Source organism: Danio rerio, chromosome 24 (genome assembly GCF_049306965.1).
Source record: "Danio rerio strain Tuebingen ecotype United States chromosome 24, GRCz12tu, whole genome shotgun sequence".
NCBI classification, from domain to species: Eukaryota; Metazoa; Chordata; class Actinopteri; order Cypriniformes; family Danionidae; genus Danio; species Danio rerio.
In genome coordinates, this window is record NC_133199.1 from 5,546,043 (window position 1) to 5,563,771 (window position 17,729).

Here is a 17,729-nt window from a genome sequence, read left to right on the forward strand (position 1 = left end):
GGTAATTGGTGCCTTGCTCAAGGTACTCACCTCAGCCGTGGTATTGAGGGTGGTTATTCACTCCTACCACTGACAAACCCTGCCGGAGCCAGTCCAACTCTCTAACCATTAGGCCAGGGCTGCCCCTTGAAAAAGAGATTAACATGGTCAGTAGGCAGTACTTATACTGTAGGCCATGGGTCAGCAACCCTTTCCCTGGAGATCTACTTTCCTGCAGATTTCAGTTGCAGCCCTGATCAAACACACCTGTTTGTAATTATCATGTGCTGCTTCAGATCCTAATTAATTGGTTCAGGTGTGTTTGATTAGGGTTGGAGCTGAATTCTGCAGGAAGGTAGCTCTCCATTGTACAGAGTTGGTTACAGTCACTAAACTGGAGGGCCAGTGCCCTGCAGATTTTATCTCCAACCCATATCGAACATACTTGAACAAGCTAATCAATCTCTAAAGCCGCAGTCACACTGCCCTTTTCTTCCTATAGACTTCCATTCATATGCATGTGAATGCATCGGACCGGAAACGCAAGCTCAAGTTCGCAATTCGCTGCGTTGCAAAGCTTGGTAAACTCTGACTTGCAAAATTACATCATGTGACTGCGTGAGAACAATCGATGATCAAAACATGACCTCTCTGGATAGAAGTTTTTGTGTAAAGCACTAGCGCAGGGGTGGCCAACCTTGTTCCTGCAGAGCCACCTTCCTGCAGATTTCAGTTGCAACCCATATCAAACACACCTGCCTGTAATTACCACGTGGTGTTCAGGTCCTAATTAATTGGTTCAGGTGTGTTTGATATAGCAACTGAAATCTGCAGGAAGGTGGCTCTCCAGGAACAGGGCTGGCCACCCCTGCACTAGTGCAACTGCAGGATTATACTTGAAAGTTCTAGACAGGTGTGTTGAGGCAAGTTGGAGCTAAACTCCGCATTGACACCGGCTCTCCAGGACTGACACTGGTGTCCCCCTGGGCTATGGTGTTTAATTAAGTCTGAGCTGGTACTAAGGCCCCATAGATATATACATTACATGTCGCCTACCCTGTTATCGTCTATTGGAAGGAATGTGTCAATAGAGCCGCCATTTTACAACAGGGTAGTGCTCCATTGAAATGAATGCGGGACCAAGGTACAGTGGAGGACTGTGGCCATCCAAAGCCAGAGATATACACATATACACATATATATATGATCAGGAGTTTTCCTGGATGTCAGTATGCAACTATTATTATTTTTTTTTAATTACAAAAATTATCATTTTAAATCACTTCTCTACATTGATGGATCAGTGATCGCACTGGCATTCCTGACAAAAAGCTTGAGTTTGCGTGTATGGAAATGTACTATCCACCCTGCCTGTTAAATTTTATCTAGTCCATGTCCTGAAACGCACCTCCTCTCCTGCTTTTACTTCTTATACTGATGGAGGGAGCGATTCGTTTCTGAATGAATCCCCCGAACGACTCTTTCACTAACGTTAGCCGACAATAATACAAGTTTCTGGCAGCGCAGCATCTCGTTGTCATATTTATTTTGCATTGTTTGCTGATTTTATTCAACAAAACAAGCATAAGTCGAGTGTTTAGTGCGAGTTGGAGCTGCTTTGCCGTATGGTGAATGCTTTAAGTGACTGTTATCATCAATAACGTTACCTGATTAGGACAACAGTTCAGAACATACAAAAACGTAAAAAACTTAATCTTACCTATGAAATGTTCTGCCTTTGTGCTTTGTTTTCTTTGTTTGCTTGTTACTACACCCGTAGACAGCGCTAAAGTCCCGCATCTTCACGTAATAACACTGTCTTGACTAGTGCGGTTGAATGACATTTGTCCTGGGAGCCCTGTACCAATGTGGCGGCGCTATTGACGCATGCTCAGGGTCCCTATGTGATATCTAGTGTATATATCTATGCTAAGGCCCTGTCCACGGGAACATGGCTAATTTTAAAATCACACTTTATTTTTCTACATGGTTTTGCTGTTTGTCCACACAATAATGCAGTATGAGATGACTGCAACTTTCTGAAAATTCTGATCAGGGTGAAGATTTTCCAAAGACTCCAGTTTTCTCCGTTCTGATTGGCCAACATAGCTGGGTCAAAACCAAACATGAAACATATTTTGACTCTATGAATTCTAAAAATAGTTGTGAGTGTGAAAATCCCAGTAGATCAGCAATTACTGAAATACTTAGTCAGACTGACATCAAACACCAGCCTTTCAGAGTCAATTAAATCACCCCCCACCCCCACATTCTGACACTCGTTTTGAACTTCCACAGATTTTACCTTGGCTAATTAGACATCTGTGTTAAAAAGCAAGTGTCAGTAAGATTTTACAATATAAGCTCCTTAGTCATCTGTTTTTAGCAGGATTAACTAAATACACCCGCACACAAGTAATGTTTGTCAGAAAGCTCTGTCAAACATTGCCACCATTCATTCATTCATTTTCTTGTCGGCTTAGTCCCTTTATTAATCTGGGGTCGCCACAGTGGAATGAACCGCCAACTTATCCAGCAAGTTTTTACGCAGCGGATGCCCTTCCAGCCGCAACCCATCTCTGGGAAACATCCACACACACACATTCAAACAACATTGCCACCAAAAAGAGGAAAATTTATTTACAGCCATTGAAAACTATTTTTAAATATTGTTATTTAAAGATACTTAAAAACAACATTATTAGTCCCCATTGTGTGTGTGTTTTTTTTTTTGTTTGTTTATATTTATGAAGTAATTTTTATCACAGATGTATTCAGCACATTTTGTAAAATAACAGTTTTAATATCAGATTAACAACTAGTTTCTTTTTTCTTTGCCATGATACAAAACATTAAATTTTATTCAATATTTTTCAAGACACTAGTATTTAGATTAAAAGACCATTTCAAAGGCTCAACTAAGTTACTTAGGTTCAGACAAGGGGGCTAATAATATTGACCTTAACATTTATAATTAAAAAAAAAACTTTATTATTATATTTATTATTATTAAAAAAAGACAGACTTCTAGACAAAGTATAAAAAAAAGACTTTCTCCAGAAGAATAAAATAAAATAATATATATTTTAATTGGTTATTTTTTATTATGATTTCTGTTTAACAGAAATAGGTTTTTTTCCCAACAGATTTCTAAACATAATAGTTTTAATAAGTAATTTCTAATCACTGATTTCTTTCATCTTCGCCATGATGACAGTACATAATATTTGACTAGATATTTTCAAGATACTAGTATGCAAGACTATAGAATACACAAGACATGTCACTACTACAGTTTTGAATGGGGAAAAGCGTAACGGTCAATATGGCGAATGAAGTCCTGCCTACTAGAACAGGAGCCAATCATCGATCTCAACAGACTGACGTTTCTCCGGGAAAAAGCTTAGACCAGACGTGTGCTGTTTCTGTGGTCCACGAACGCACTGGAAATGTAGCTTTTAAATTAACCAACTACACTTGAAAAAAAAAGTTGTACAGTCCATTCTGTCAAACGCACATCGCATGACAGCAACTACTCAAATGCCCTCCAACTTGTACACAAAAAGACGGTGTCATTTCTAGAGGAGATTCACCATCAAGACCAAGTTGTAAATTACTTCAGAAGACCAGATTGATCTGTCAAAGCATTATCCAGAGGATGATAATGTGCAACACAGCCATAAATGAGGTGTCGTGATCTCGTTCCTTTTGAGGGTTCATCCGCATCAGCTTGGGCAACCTGAAAATATGGCAATTGTGTTTGATTCGAATGTTTTAAAACAAAACTTAGGAGACAGTTGTTGTTTAACTTTATTGGTGATTCCAAATATGTAATGTAACCGTAAGCTTGGTAAAACATTTTTGGATAATTTGCTGTTTCCCCATTCAGACAGAATGCCCAAGCATACTGCCTGAGAGACGTTTTAAAGATGGCAGCCGAGTGAAATGACTAGCCTCATGCTGCGTTCACACTAGATGCGGAAGAAGCGTCTAACGCGAGTGTTTTACATGTTAAGTCATTGCAAAGATGCGAATAGACATCCTCCGCTGCGAGTGAGGCAATGCAAATAACGCGATTTATACGAATGAAGCGGCGCAAGGAAAAATCTTCCTGCAGACACCGGACAACAGTTTATCAAACTGGGCTTGGCTCAGTCAGAAGCACCGCTGAAAGCTTTTATCATCCAGGTTAAGTTTCTGTAGGAGTTTATGAGCTCAGAGAGCTGGGTTCACCTCAGAATGGATTTCCTGGACTCAGACAGAGCTCCAAACGAATCAACGCTGTTTTTCAGCCTCCTAAAGCACAGCTATTCTCTCAATAAAATCCATGTTAGCCATTTAGCAATGAAGCTAGAGCCACCGGTCAGACAGAAGCCCTGCCCGCCCTGCCCATGATGCGAATCCGTGTCTGTTGTGAAGTAAATTTGACGCGCGAATGAAGTGGATCTGACACGCGAGTAAACTCAAAATGTTCACACATCTATTTACGCACAAATAACGTGATTTATATGCGCATCTGGTGTGAACACATCATTATAAGGACTTTGCTAGTATTCAGCTTAAAGTGACATTTAAAGGTTTAACTAGGTCAAACAGGTTAACTAGGCAAGTAAGGTTAACGTTATTGTATAACTGGCTTGCTCCGTACACAATCGGAAAAAAATATTGTTTATTAATATTGATAATTATTAACTTAATAATATTAAAAACATTTATAATAAAAAATTATTTTATTCTAGCCTAAATAAAACAAATAAGACTTTCTTCAGATAAAAACTAAATATTATAGGAAATACTGTGAAAAATGTCTTGCTCTGTGAAACATAATTGTTAACACTTTACAATAAGGTTCATTAGTTAATGCATTTACTAACATGAACTAATCATGAACAACATTTGTACAGCATTTATTAATCATAATTGAACATTTACTAATGCATTATTAACATTTAAGTCCATGATTGTTAACATTAGTTAATGCACCATGAGTTAACAAACTAACAATGAACTGTATTTTCATTAACTAACGTTAACTAACATGACAAATACAGTAAAACATTAACTAATGAATCTTATTGTAAAGTGTGACCACTAAATTTGCAAAATATTTGAAATAAGACAAAAAAATGCTAATAATTTTGACTTCAACTAATATAACTAACCTAGAAAAACCTTCTCCAGAAATCTGATATATCTGTGCTGACATTTTTTATCCCTGTGCAACAGGAATAACAGTGCATCTGGTTCTCCTCAGAAGGCCGAAGCATCTCAGCTGATGAGAGCTCCACGCTGCGTCAGGTGCCCGGCCGGGCTGATTGCTTCTTGTGTGTGTGCTCTGCAGTGGGTGATTATGAAAATGACTCGCAGTTAGTCTGTCGTGCGGCACACAAGTGTTTATCTGAGCCTCTGATTGCAGTGCGAGGACACGGTGTGGTTTTCAGGCCTGATTCTGCTTTTTTGATTGCCCGCGTGGTAAAGGGTAACCTGCTTGTTGGAGGACCACCTGACAATTTTAAAAGATCCCATTGCAACACTACTTTGCAACATTTTGCAAAGTGGCCATGGAGAGTGCAGTCATTCAATCTACCTTGTGAAAATAGCATTAAGTTGGCAATCTGAAATGATTACGAATGATAGCTCTAAGTAAACCTTAAAATGGTAGACAGTAAAAAACGAAAGGCCCAGGCGTCTCATTTATAAATGTCGGTGTATGCACAATACTAGGGTGGAAATGTACACCACTTACCATGCCAAATTTGTGATCTATAAAAAAATCTTAGCAGCTGGAAATAAATTCTAAGTAAGCATATTCAGCTAAAATATTGAATTAATTGAACCACTTTAAACTATCATATGTGCCATAATTAGTAAATAATTCAAATTAATTTTGTCGTACCTACTTTTAGGAAGATTTCAATGCAAAGTTTTATAAATGAGACCTTTCCAAGCAAGCGTTTTTAAGTTTTTAAAAGATTGATGTTTAATAGACATCCAAACAAAGTGGTCTTGGCTAAAACAAGGCTAAATCTGGGCTGTCAAACAATGAATAACAAATAAAATAAAAATTAACAAAATAAACAAGAACAGCCCAAAACAGTCTAGTTTTGGGTTATTCTTAGATGTCTATTAGATTTTCAATGACCGCCCAAGTTAAGCCTTGTTTTAGAAGACTGTTGTGAGGCAACAGTGCTAACCACTTTGCCACCGTGGCACCCATCTAGGAAATGAGGAGGAGTAGGGGTGGAAGAGGGGACTCTTCAAAACGAAGATGGCTGTTATATGGAACTTAAGGTATATATAGTGGCTGAGGAATCGTCTGATTGGTGAATCATGAACTGAATAATGCAGGGCCGGCCGCAAGTATCACGAACACTTGATCCTGTCGAAATTAGTTTATAAATAAACTTCACTTATTGCCACTTTACAGATGTTGATCTGCCTTTATTGCACACACTTGGTAAAATTGTATTTATCAAGTTTAACACATATGTTTATTTTATTATAAATAGATGAGATATTTTATTCAAACTGTTTTGTTTTTGACTTAAATCTAAGCCTTAAAAATTCCAACTTACAAATTTAAAATTCTAAGTAAAGTAGACATATTTTTGAGCTCAGTGTTGAGTTTGCTCATGAAAACTATTTAACTGTTTGTTCAATGAAAGCAATGAAATATGTTGAGGGGACGAAAATTTTACTCCCTGCACTGTCAGACATTAAAAGTTGAGTTAACTTAGAATTTAAAGCAACCGGTTGGAAACAAATATTGAGTTTTTAAACTGCAGTGGTGGAAGTTGTAACAAATTATATTTCGAAATTGAGTTGAATCGACTTTTTCCTTGAAGTATACTTTACTTAAACCACCATTTTAAGCCAACTTAAAAAAATAAGGTTGAATAAACTCTCAATTCCTTTGCAGGCAGTTGCTTTAAAATTTTAAGTTAACTCAACTTAGAAAACAAATTTGCCACAACTTCAAACACTAAAGTTGAATAACCTCACAATTGCTTTGCAGCCAGTTGCTTCAAAATTTTGTTTTAACTAAACTTTAAATTTTTTTACAATGTATTTGCCTTTGTAATGTTGGAAAATTAAGTGATTAAATAAAAATAAAAAATAATATTCCTAAATTTATTCATTCATTTTCTTGTCGGCTTAGTCCCTTTATCAATCCGGGGTCGCCACAGCGGAATGAACCGCTAACTTATCCAGCAAGTTTTCACGCAGTGGATGCCCTTCCAGCTGCAAACCATCTCTGGGAAAGCACCCGGAGGAAACCCACGCGAACGCAGGGAGAACATGCACACTCCACACAGAAACGCCAACTGAGCCGAGGCTCCAACCAGCGACCCAGCGACCTTCTTGCTGTGAGGCCACAGCACTACCTACTGCGCCACTGCTTCGCCCCATTCCTAAATTTACTGTTAAAAATATTCAATAATTATCCATACCGAATGATGTCAAGCATGATATTGTGATAATTTTGCTTGCAATATAGCTCAGCCTTACTTGAAAGTTATTTATACGACACACACAAAAGAGCAATCTTGCTGAAAAGGAAGTATTCCTCAATACACCTCGAGTTTACAGGTTGGATGTCTGTATACTAGAAAATATGCCAACATCAAAGAAGACGGAGCCCCACAGCCACACCTCCTTATTATGCAATCACAAATGGACCAATAATACAGTATAACAAAAGTGTAACTAAACCAAGCATTTTTGGAAAGTTTGACAGGAATAACCTCCAAACTAACTTTATCTTGGCCTGTATTTGTTTGATACAGCAGTCTGTTCTTCGATTTGGCATAGAGCATCGGAAGCCTAAAGAGATGATTCAACGGAATTTATCATAAGCAGACTCCGATGACAGATTTACTGTAGGCCTTGACTTTGCACTTTTTATAAATCAGACTGAAATCAATCATGTTTGAATGTGATCTTGCATTGTTTATGATCACCATCCTCGGCTTTATAAATTATTGCCAGATTCGCTTGTCGATACTCCCTTGTTCGCTAAGCCTGGATAACAATAGGCTATATGTGACATTTCTGAACGAGCTCCTGAACAAGTTAATTTTTCATGAGGGCTCTCTCAGAAAATGCCAGTTGGGTATTTGTTGAAGCCAAGACGCTAGTTGAGGTGCTTCAAATAAATCAATACATCCAGCTGAAAGAGACTAGACTGTGACTCATGTATGTGGATCTGTTAGCCTTGCAGGATCTTAAATTATGAAGATGTGCTCGCAATAGAAAACAACAGCTGAATCGGGGCCAACGGGGCCACGGCCAAGAGTTCTTCTGCCTGGAAGAAAAATAGGTTCTGTGTGACAGATAAAGGCGAGTTTAAACCAGCTTCAATTTCTATCCTGGTTCTGACTGATTTGTGCTGGCCACTTGCAAATTTGTAATGTTTAAATACAAAGTGCTGTCATGAAACTATATGCACAGGCTGATAAGTCACCCAATCTGCTTTTATGCCATTAATTACATGGTGCAGGTGATTGGTTGCTGTCACCTCGGCAGCCAATGAGCTTGCTTCTCAGCATTTAAATGCTCAGTGTTGTTTTATTCTAGCATGTGCAATGTGTTTTCAGAGGTTTTTCTCTACCTCAGCTAGTAACCCAGGGGTTAAATACAGTTCATGTCAGAATTATTAGCCCCCTTGTATATTATTTTCCCCAAGTACTGTTTAACCAAAAGAAGATTTTTCTAAACATAAAAGTTTCATAACTCTTTTATCTTTGCCATAATGACAGTATAAAATATTTGACTAAACATGTTTCAAGACATTGTATTCAGCTTAAAGTGACATCTAAAGGCTTAACTAGGTTAATTAGGCAAGTTAGGATAATTAGGCAAGTTATAGTATAACAGTGGTTTGTTTTGAAGACAATCTAAAAAATGCTTCAGAGAGCTAATTATATTGATGTTAAAGTGATTAAAAAATGAAAAATGCTTTTATACTAGCTGAAATAAAACAAACAAGGCTTTTTCCAGAAGAAAAAAAATATTACAGCAAACACTGTGAAAAATCCTTTGCTTTGTTAAACATCATTTGGGTAATTTTTGAAAAAGAAAAAAAAAATCACAGGAGAGCATCATTCTGCCTTCAACTGTAAATTCTAAATATTGAACAAAAAAAGCTTATTGTTAAATGAAAAAAAAAAAAGTATTGTATATCCAACATGATTGCACGAGTATAGGTTATATGTAAAGCTTTATAGGGTAAAAATAACCAGATATACACAAAATAAACAAATGCATATAATCCTCAGAGTCAGCAGACAGCAAGCAGTCAGACTGAGCAAAATTGATGTGTTAAATGTTAAAAAAAATAATAATTTTATGAACTGACACTTGAGAAAAGAAGTACATCTGTTAAATGGAAACATAAAGTAAGAAAATGCAAAGAAACAAGGTGATGAGTATAGAAATCCATATGTAAAGATGGTTTATGTATTATCCACATTTTAAAAGTAATAGCTTTTGTAAATATTTTGATATTTTGGGAAATGTATGATGTTTTATATTATTTTGGATTATTATAATATATTAAATTTAGTAAACAAGAATACATCAAATTATTTTAATAGTATGATAAGCTATAACACTATATATATATATATATATATATATATATATATATATATATATATATATATATATATATATATGGTTCTTGAATCGGATTGTCTGATAGCAGTGCGATATTCTGCAATAACATAACTCGTACAGCCTCTTCACCCTTGTGTATAACTTTGAAAACATAGAGTGACAGCAGATCAATAAACTCACTACAGTTTGACAAATATTGCAGCTGCCGGACAACATAATGAACATTTGAGGCTTTTTTCTTCAAGACTGTAGTTGTTTAGATTGCAACTATGCAGTTTATTTATAAGAATAGTGCCTATTTTAAATATTTATAATTTCGAAGATACAGCGTGTCGGCAGACATCGGCCTGTCATTATGCAGAGCAAAGATGGTTGATGGTCCACCACAGGATGTCGACAGAGACCGAATAATAAGCCCTTAGGGGAGAAAAACTCAAACTACAGCTGATCAAATCTGGTCAAAACTGGTAAGTGACATTTAAAGTCAAACTCATTCATTTGTATATTGTATATTTGTATATTGTAGTGCTGCATTTATACCATTGTAATCTGCTAGTGTTTGCTTTGCTTTGGCTTTTTCGGGGGTTAATAGTTGTGATCTCCGGATTGCAACAGAGAAATACTGGGAAATCTCTGTAGACTGATGGCATTCAATGCTGTTCAGCCTTTTAATCTTAAAATTTGAGCAAAATCACCTGTTTTGTCATCACTTTAGACATTACGCTAGAGAATCATTCAAATATTAGCTCTAAAACGAAGAATTGGTAACAGTTTCTGCTGTTCTGATGTCGGCTGCAGAGTAGTTGAGTAGTTGAGACTCTGTGTTTGATTTTCTTTTTTATATACATGGTTATGCTGCCAAACTGTTGTATAAACACAATATCACAATCGTAGCAGTGCAATATGGCTGTATATACTCACTGGTGGGACACTAAGGCACTCGGCCTGTGGCCTCGAGCCAACACACGACCAGCAGTGTTGTGACATTGCTCATACGTACAATTGTGCACCTTGAAATAGAATGATCCTAAACACTAAAGTCCCACTGTAAACATAATAATAGGTATACTTTAAAGTATAAACACAAAATAATAATAAACCTTATAATTACTGTATATGAATGATTGACTGATTGGGGGTGGTGGGTTTTGGTGGGCCAGACCAACAGAAAAAATATACTGCATAAGGCACAGAGGGCAGATTATTATAAACATGTCTGCAGTCTGTAAGCACAGTTGATGTGCACACAACCGCAGTGCTATTAGTCTGTCTTTATTGTAAGCCATCAGCAGAAAAAAATACTGTACTAATAAATCTTCAAACATGTCAGAAAAGATTGCTTCAAACCTCAACGCAGCCTGTCAATTAAGCTTGCTTTTCATGCACCTGACTGCTCTTGTTATAGCCTGAAGCAAACAAATGAAATCAAGGCAAAACATATATATATATATATATATATATATATATATATATATATATATATATATATATATATATATATATATATATATATATATATATACACACACATACATATATATATATATATATAAACATTTATTGTGTCTTGTTCCTTTTATAGCAACAGATGTGCTCCATCATTGCTTTTTGGGGGAATCTTCCCCCCTGACTTTCTTCAGTTTTTGCATTAATCTCAGTGCAGTGCTTCCTCCAGGCCATGGCTGTGATATTGCTGTTTATCAGGGCTCTGCTTGATTAGTAATAATGGCTAACCTTTTTTGGGATTTGGCAAAACATTAATCAATAAGACATCTGATTAAAACTGTTCCGGATAAGAAGGGAGGCACTGGGAGTCAGATTAGTGTGGAGAAAAGAGATCATTATAAATCTAAATCTGCCTACAGTATCATCAGAGGCATGTTGCATAGCACACATTTAAATACTGGCTTCAACTGTATGTTTAACACAGTACTGGGAACACCCATACACACTCATTCACACACACACTCATACACCACGGCCAATTTTGTTTACCCAATTCACCCATACTGCATGTCTTTGGCCTGTGGGGGAAACCAGATATAAATCAATAAATCAAATAATTAATTCAATTAACAATTGTTTAAATTATGCAATTAGAGAGTTCATTAAATTCTTGTTATAATTTCATGCTGTTATTTATACATTTTCAATCTCTTTATTTGTGTTGTAGATGATGTGGACTCGACTGTACTTGTGATATTTTCTGAGTCCAAAATGTCCAAGTCCGATTATAAGTTCGACTACCTCAACACTAATTATTATTATTATTATTATTATTATTATTATTATTATTATTATTATTATTATTATTATTATTATTATTATTATTATTATTATTATTGAGCAGAAGTGGGGGACTCGAGTCTCAAGACTTGACTCAATTCAGACTTAAGTCCCGAATTGTTCACTAGACTTGCTTGACAAATATTTAAAAAGACTCGACTAGACTTCAACTTGACTATCATGACTCGAGGCTTGACATTAACTTGAGTTAAATAACTCAAAATAACTTAATATTTGTTTAATACTCTCAAAAAAAGAACTCAGTGGATGAACAATTTAATGTTTTAATTGAAGGCAGGATTCACATCTGATAAAAATGTTTAGCACCAGATGAAAAATCTACACAATTAAATACAATTTTAAATACGACTGAATGGATCCAAAACAATTATCAAATCAAACAATTCATCAAATAAAGTTTAAAGACATTTGTATTTTTATTTGCCTTAAACTCAAACCTATGATAATACCTTTTATGTCTATTATGTGTCGAAAATTTAAAAGTCTCTTAGTTTTATTTAAAGTTGTACTAAATTTGAAGCATATTTGAAGAGTAACATATATTCAGCTTCTGCTAGTTATGTACTGCATTATACCTTTTAAATGGAAATGCACAGTTTTTGTTGCAAGTGAACATACTATAGTCCACGACTACTGTGTTTTAACCTAGAAGCGTATTCAGTCATCAAACATTTTAAAGACTTACGACTTGCTTCAACCAAGCTATCGACTTGACTTGCTTGAGACTCGAGACTTACTTTTGGCTTGCATATGTATGACGTACTCGTACTTCTGCTATTGCGTCCTTGTATTGGAGTGTTTGTAGGAAAGTGCCTGGTGCACACGGAGAGAAAAGAGTGTGTTTCTTACAGGTGGTTTGTCAAGCCTACTCACCTGTGTGAAGCACACTCAGCATTGCACAATGTTTTCTCGGAAGGATGTTTAGAAGAGTGTACTCATCAGCTCGGCTTGTTTGCAACCTAATTTGTCAGACATTATGAAAATGAGCAGCTGCCTTTGTGTTTTCATTTGCGCATTGTCAGAAGAACATTCACAAACTTCTCCACTCTCATCTGAGTAATTTGTGCTTTTCATTAAATCTGGCAGTTAATCTAGATTTTTAAGCAATTAACAATTAAGAATGTTTGTATTTGTGGTTGTAAATGCCTGACAATAAGGAAATATATATGGTAGAGACAGCTGAGATGTGGGCAGCAGGTTAATTGGCTTTTTTTTTGTTTGTTTGGCTCTTGTTTCTCAGTGCCTCATCTCTCCTCTTTCAGTTTTCGTATTTTATTTATTTATTCTTTTTTTAGCTCTCCTCTTGCAGTGTCATTGGCTGGTGCTCATTGCTGCTGTCTTGCTTGTCAGAGACCTGAAGACAGGTCTGGCTGATGTGAAACGTGTGAAATGTGCACTCTCTATCTATTAGGCTGCCATATGTTTTAACATGCAAGGGGTGTGTTAAGAAAAGAATGAAGGAATAATAAAAAAATAATAATCACGGGGGAAAAAAAGGCAACATGGTGGTTTAGCATTGTCACCTCACAGCAAGAAGGTCACTGGTTTGAGTTCTGGATAGGTCAGTTGGTGTTTCTGTGTCGAGTTTGCATGTACTCCACATGTTGACATGGGTTTCCTTCAAGTGCTCTAGCTTCCCCCATAGTCCAAACACATGCGCTGTACCGTAGATTAATTGAATAAACTAAATTGGCTGTAGTGAATGTGAGTGAGTGAGAGAGTGTGTGTGTGTGTGTGTGTGTTTGTATATATATATATATATATATATATATATATATATATATATATATATATATATATATATATATATATATATATATATATATATATATATATATATATACAGTTGAAGTTAGATTTATTAGCCGCTTGAATTATTAGCCCTACCTGTGTAGTTTGTTCCACAATTTCTGTTTAACAGAGAGATTTTTTTCAACACATTTATAAACATAATAGTTGTAATAACTCATTTCTTATAACTGATTTATTTTATCTTTGCCATGATGACAGTAAATGATATTTCACTCGATATTTTTCAAGACTCTTCTACACAGCGTAAAGTGACATTTAAAGGCTTAACCAGGTTAATTAGGCTAGCTAGGCAAGTTAGAAAAAAATATAATTTAAATTATTAATAATTTTGTACTTAAAATGGTGTATAAAAAAATTAAAACTTATATAATTTTAAAATGTTTTTTTACATTATCAAGTGATAAAAAATGTGTATATAATCCATATAAAATTCTATTAAATAAATAACAATAATATTTATTGGTGAAAAGATGGCTGTTATAGTCCATTTAAAAATGTGTTCTAAAATTAAGTTATTAGAAAGACACGCAGAGGTCCTAGATACCCAAACTTTAAAAAAATTTAGCCAGTGCATTAGTGCAGCCATACTTTGACTATGTTGCAGCTTTTTGGTACAGCGGTAGTTCTAAAAAAAAAGAAAAATAAATTGCAGACGGCCCAAAATAAGTTGTATAGAATTGTTATGAATGTACTTCCACTGACACATTTAAATAATGAACATTATAAGTTCAAAGTATTTTTTTTTTTAAATTGAGAAAAGAGTAAAAATTTTAAATTAGTGATGGTGTTTAAGATTTTAAAGAAAATGGTCCCAAAATATTTTCTTAATTATTATGTTTTAGTTAGTGAGGTACATTGTCATTCTACAAGGGCACGTAGCAGGGATATTTACCCATATAGATTTAAGAGTGAATCAGGTAGAAATTCTTTTTTTTTGTCTACGAGCTCTGCTGCTTGGAATGTTTTGCCCACGATTTTTAAAGAGATTCAAATTGTGAGTGTTTTTAGAAGGGAAATTAAAACGTGGTTGTTTTACAGTTGAAGTTGAGGATTTTGTTGTGCTGAGTTGTTGATCTGATTGCACTTCATTTATGATTTGCTCATTCATTTTTTAAGAATATCGAGAACCACAATGGAAATAAGCCTGTGGCTTTTTTGTATATTTTATACTCGACAGTTTTTAAAATATGTATGAATTAGTCTAAATGGACTTGTTTGTATATTTTTGTTAAAATTGTCAAATAAAATCAATTAATCAATTAAATACTGTAAATGTATTTAAATTAATTTAATTAAATTTTAAGCAACAACAATTTTATAAGGATACTAACTTTTTATTTTATTTTATTTAAAACCCCACAATTTTCATACATCAAATGTAATATGACTATACATACTATGCCAATAAAAAGTTCATGAATATTTGTTCAGTGCTAATGTTCCATATTTGGAAATTCTACATGCAGTGTATCACATTGTATCTTGCAAGATATTGTCCTTCAGTTTTGTTTTCTATGAGGTGGCAGCAACAATCACAAGACAAGGTTAAAACCATTTTCATCAGGGTCTCAGTTCAGTTTATTGTCATCCAGCGACTCCTGTAGCCTTGCCCTGTTTGACTACCACGCTACGGGACAATTGAGCAAAGTAAAACATCCACAACATACATCATCCCATCACACGCAATATAACCAACAAATACAGTATATGACACGAAACAAAATCACTGTCCTCCCATAATGTAAAGTACTAAGAATGCAGTAAAATGTATATTGTTCTTAAAAGCTAAAGACACTGATATGTATACATATTAATTATAATATTATTACTATAATTAAGATACTACTGTGTTTTTATGGTTAAATTTATTTTCATTTAAAATTTTTCTTTTCATTTGTATATTTTATATAACAGTATATACTTTTATTTAATTTACTTATTATTATTTTTGTTTCAGATATGTTGCATTAATTGCAAGTGCATTAATTCAACCAAACTGAAACTGAAAAGATGGTTATTTATTATTAAGTAAAATATTTGGTTGTCATTTTATTGTCAAACAGTAAAACGGTAAAATACAATAGCAACAAACAGTTTATTTTTTTCCTAAATCATTAAATATTTTTTGTTTATAATAAAAATGCTATTGCAGTTTTTTTCTTAACTGGTTAAATGTATTTTTATCATTAAGGCTTTTTTTAAAGTTGTTTTCCCTCAAAATGCCTATATACTTTTAATAAGTGAAAATTTAAGTGAAAATTATGAAATATTATTATGAGTTTCTTAAATTCTTAAAGACTTTTTTCCAAGCAACACAATCTAGACATTCTACATCTACACGGTATGAAACATGCTATCAACTAGTTGAAATACAGTAAAATATTGGGTTATTGTTTTACTTTATTTTAAACAGTAAAAATATAATACCAACAAAGTGTTTTATTTTCTTATATCATTACATATTTTAATTTTAATAATTAAAATACTATTGCAGTTTTTTTAACTGCTTAAATTTATTTTCATTGTCAAGTTTTCCTTTTTTTTTAAAGTATTTTTTAAACAAAAATGTTGTCGTTTCCTTCAAAATGTCTATATAATTTTAAAAAGTGAAAATTGAAATGAAAATTATGAAATATTAATATGAATTAAAGAACAAGTATTTTTTCAAGAAACAAAATCTAGATGTTCTACATCAACACGTTGTCACAATCACCAGCAATCTAGTCCATACAGATCGCTGGAGAATGACAAATCTGCCAACAAAGGAACTACAAATCATCTCATGCACCACACATTCACATCTGTTCCGGTTCTTCTTTAATTACACACACAGCTGCTCAAAGATTAATTACATGGATTATACATACAGCACACAAACACACATACTTTGCTGAGTCTTGTTATGCTGTTAGTGAACATTACAATGAGTTTACCTTTTCTAGCCTAGCTGTGGTTTGCCCCTTTGATTTGTTTTCTCGTTTTGATCCCTTGCTGCCTGTACCGACCATTCGCCTGTTTGTGACCACAATTTTGGATTACTTGAATGTACAAATTTGCTCCTGTGATTGACCTTTGCCTGCCTGACTACTCTTGTATTAAACTGCATGTGGATCCTTAACTTCGTTGTCAGAACCGATTCGTAACACACGTTATGAAACATGCTACTTTATTTACTTATTCATTTAAAGAAAATATTTAGACATTTTTATTTATCATTTCAACACCTGATAAGTCATCAAATGTTCAAAAGTCACCACTAACAAAATATTTAAATAACAACAAACAAACAAACAAACAAACAAACAAACAAACAAACAAACAAACAAATAAATAAATAAATAAATAAATAAATAAATAAATAAATAAATAAATAAATAAAATAAAAAAATTCCCCCTTCATGTAAACCCAAACACTAATATCCTATCTGGACATTTATATCACGCTACCTCATATTATAATCCCCTATATATTCTCCTTTATTTTAGTTTTATAAGGAGTTTTCATCAGTGTCAGTGTATTGTCATCCGGTGACATTTTGACAGACATTACAGTATGAAAACATTCGCAAACATTCATCATCCTCCTATACAGGGCCACACACACACACACACAATATAAATAGCAAACAAATGAAACACAAACCCCAATCTCCGTCCTCCCATAATGCATTGTGCTCTGTGGTATTCACTAGAGGCCTGATTAGGGCCATGCAGATGTACAGTATGCGAAACATGTTTATTCGCCCAATTAGCACCCAAATAAGTGACAGATGTAATCTCTCAAATATCTGCCGTAATGGAGGAAAGGAAGGGAGGGAGTGTGAAAAGCCGTCCCGGTCTTGGTAATGATGAAGTGTGTATGTGTTCTGTGCCTCATTAATGTGTGTCAGCCTTGACAGAAGGAAGGACATGCTGGAAAACAGTCAGGCTGCTTGGCTTGCACAGCGTGAACACGTTTTTTGACTGCCTGTGCTACAAAAACAGCTCTACACAACAACCTTGAACTGGCTGTG

General features: G+C 34.6%; 1 long non-coding RNA gene across 3 annotated transcripts in view; it reads right to left on the reverse strand.

Moving 5' to 3' along the window:
- LOC137489281 (uncharacterized) overlaps window positions 1–17,729 on the reverse strand; it is a 380,491-nt gene that overhangs the window by 93,623 nt on the left and 269,139 nt on the right. For all 3 annotated transcript variants that reach the window (XR_012399683.1, XR_012399682.1, XR_011008686.2), the window contains one exon: window positions 31–125. This is a non-coding gene — a long non-coding RNA (uncharacterized lncRNA). The remainder of the gene's footprint in view (window positions 1–30; window positions 126–17,729) is intronic.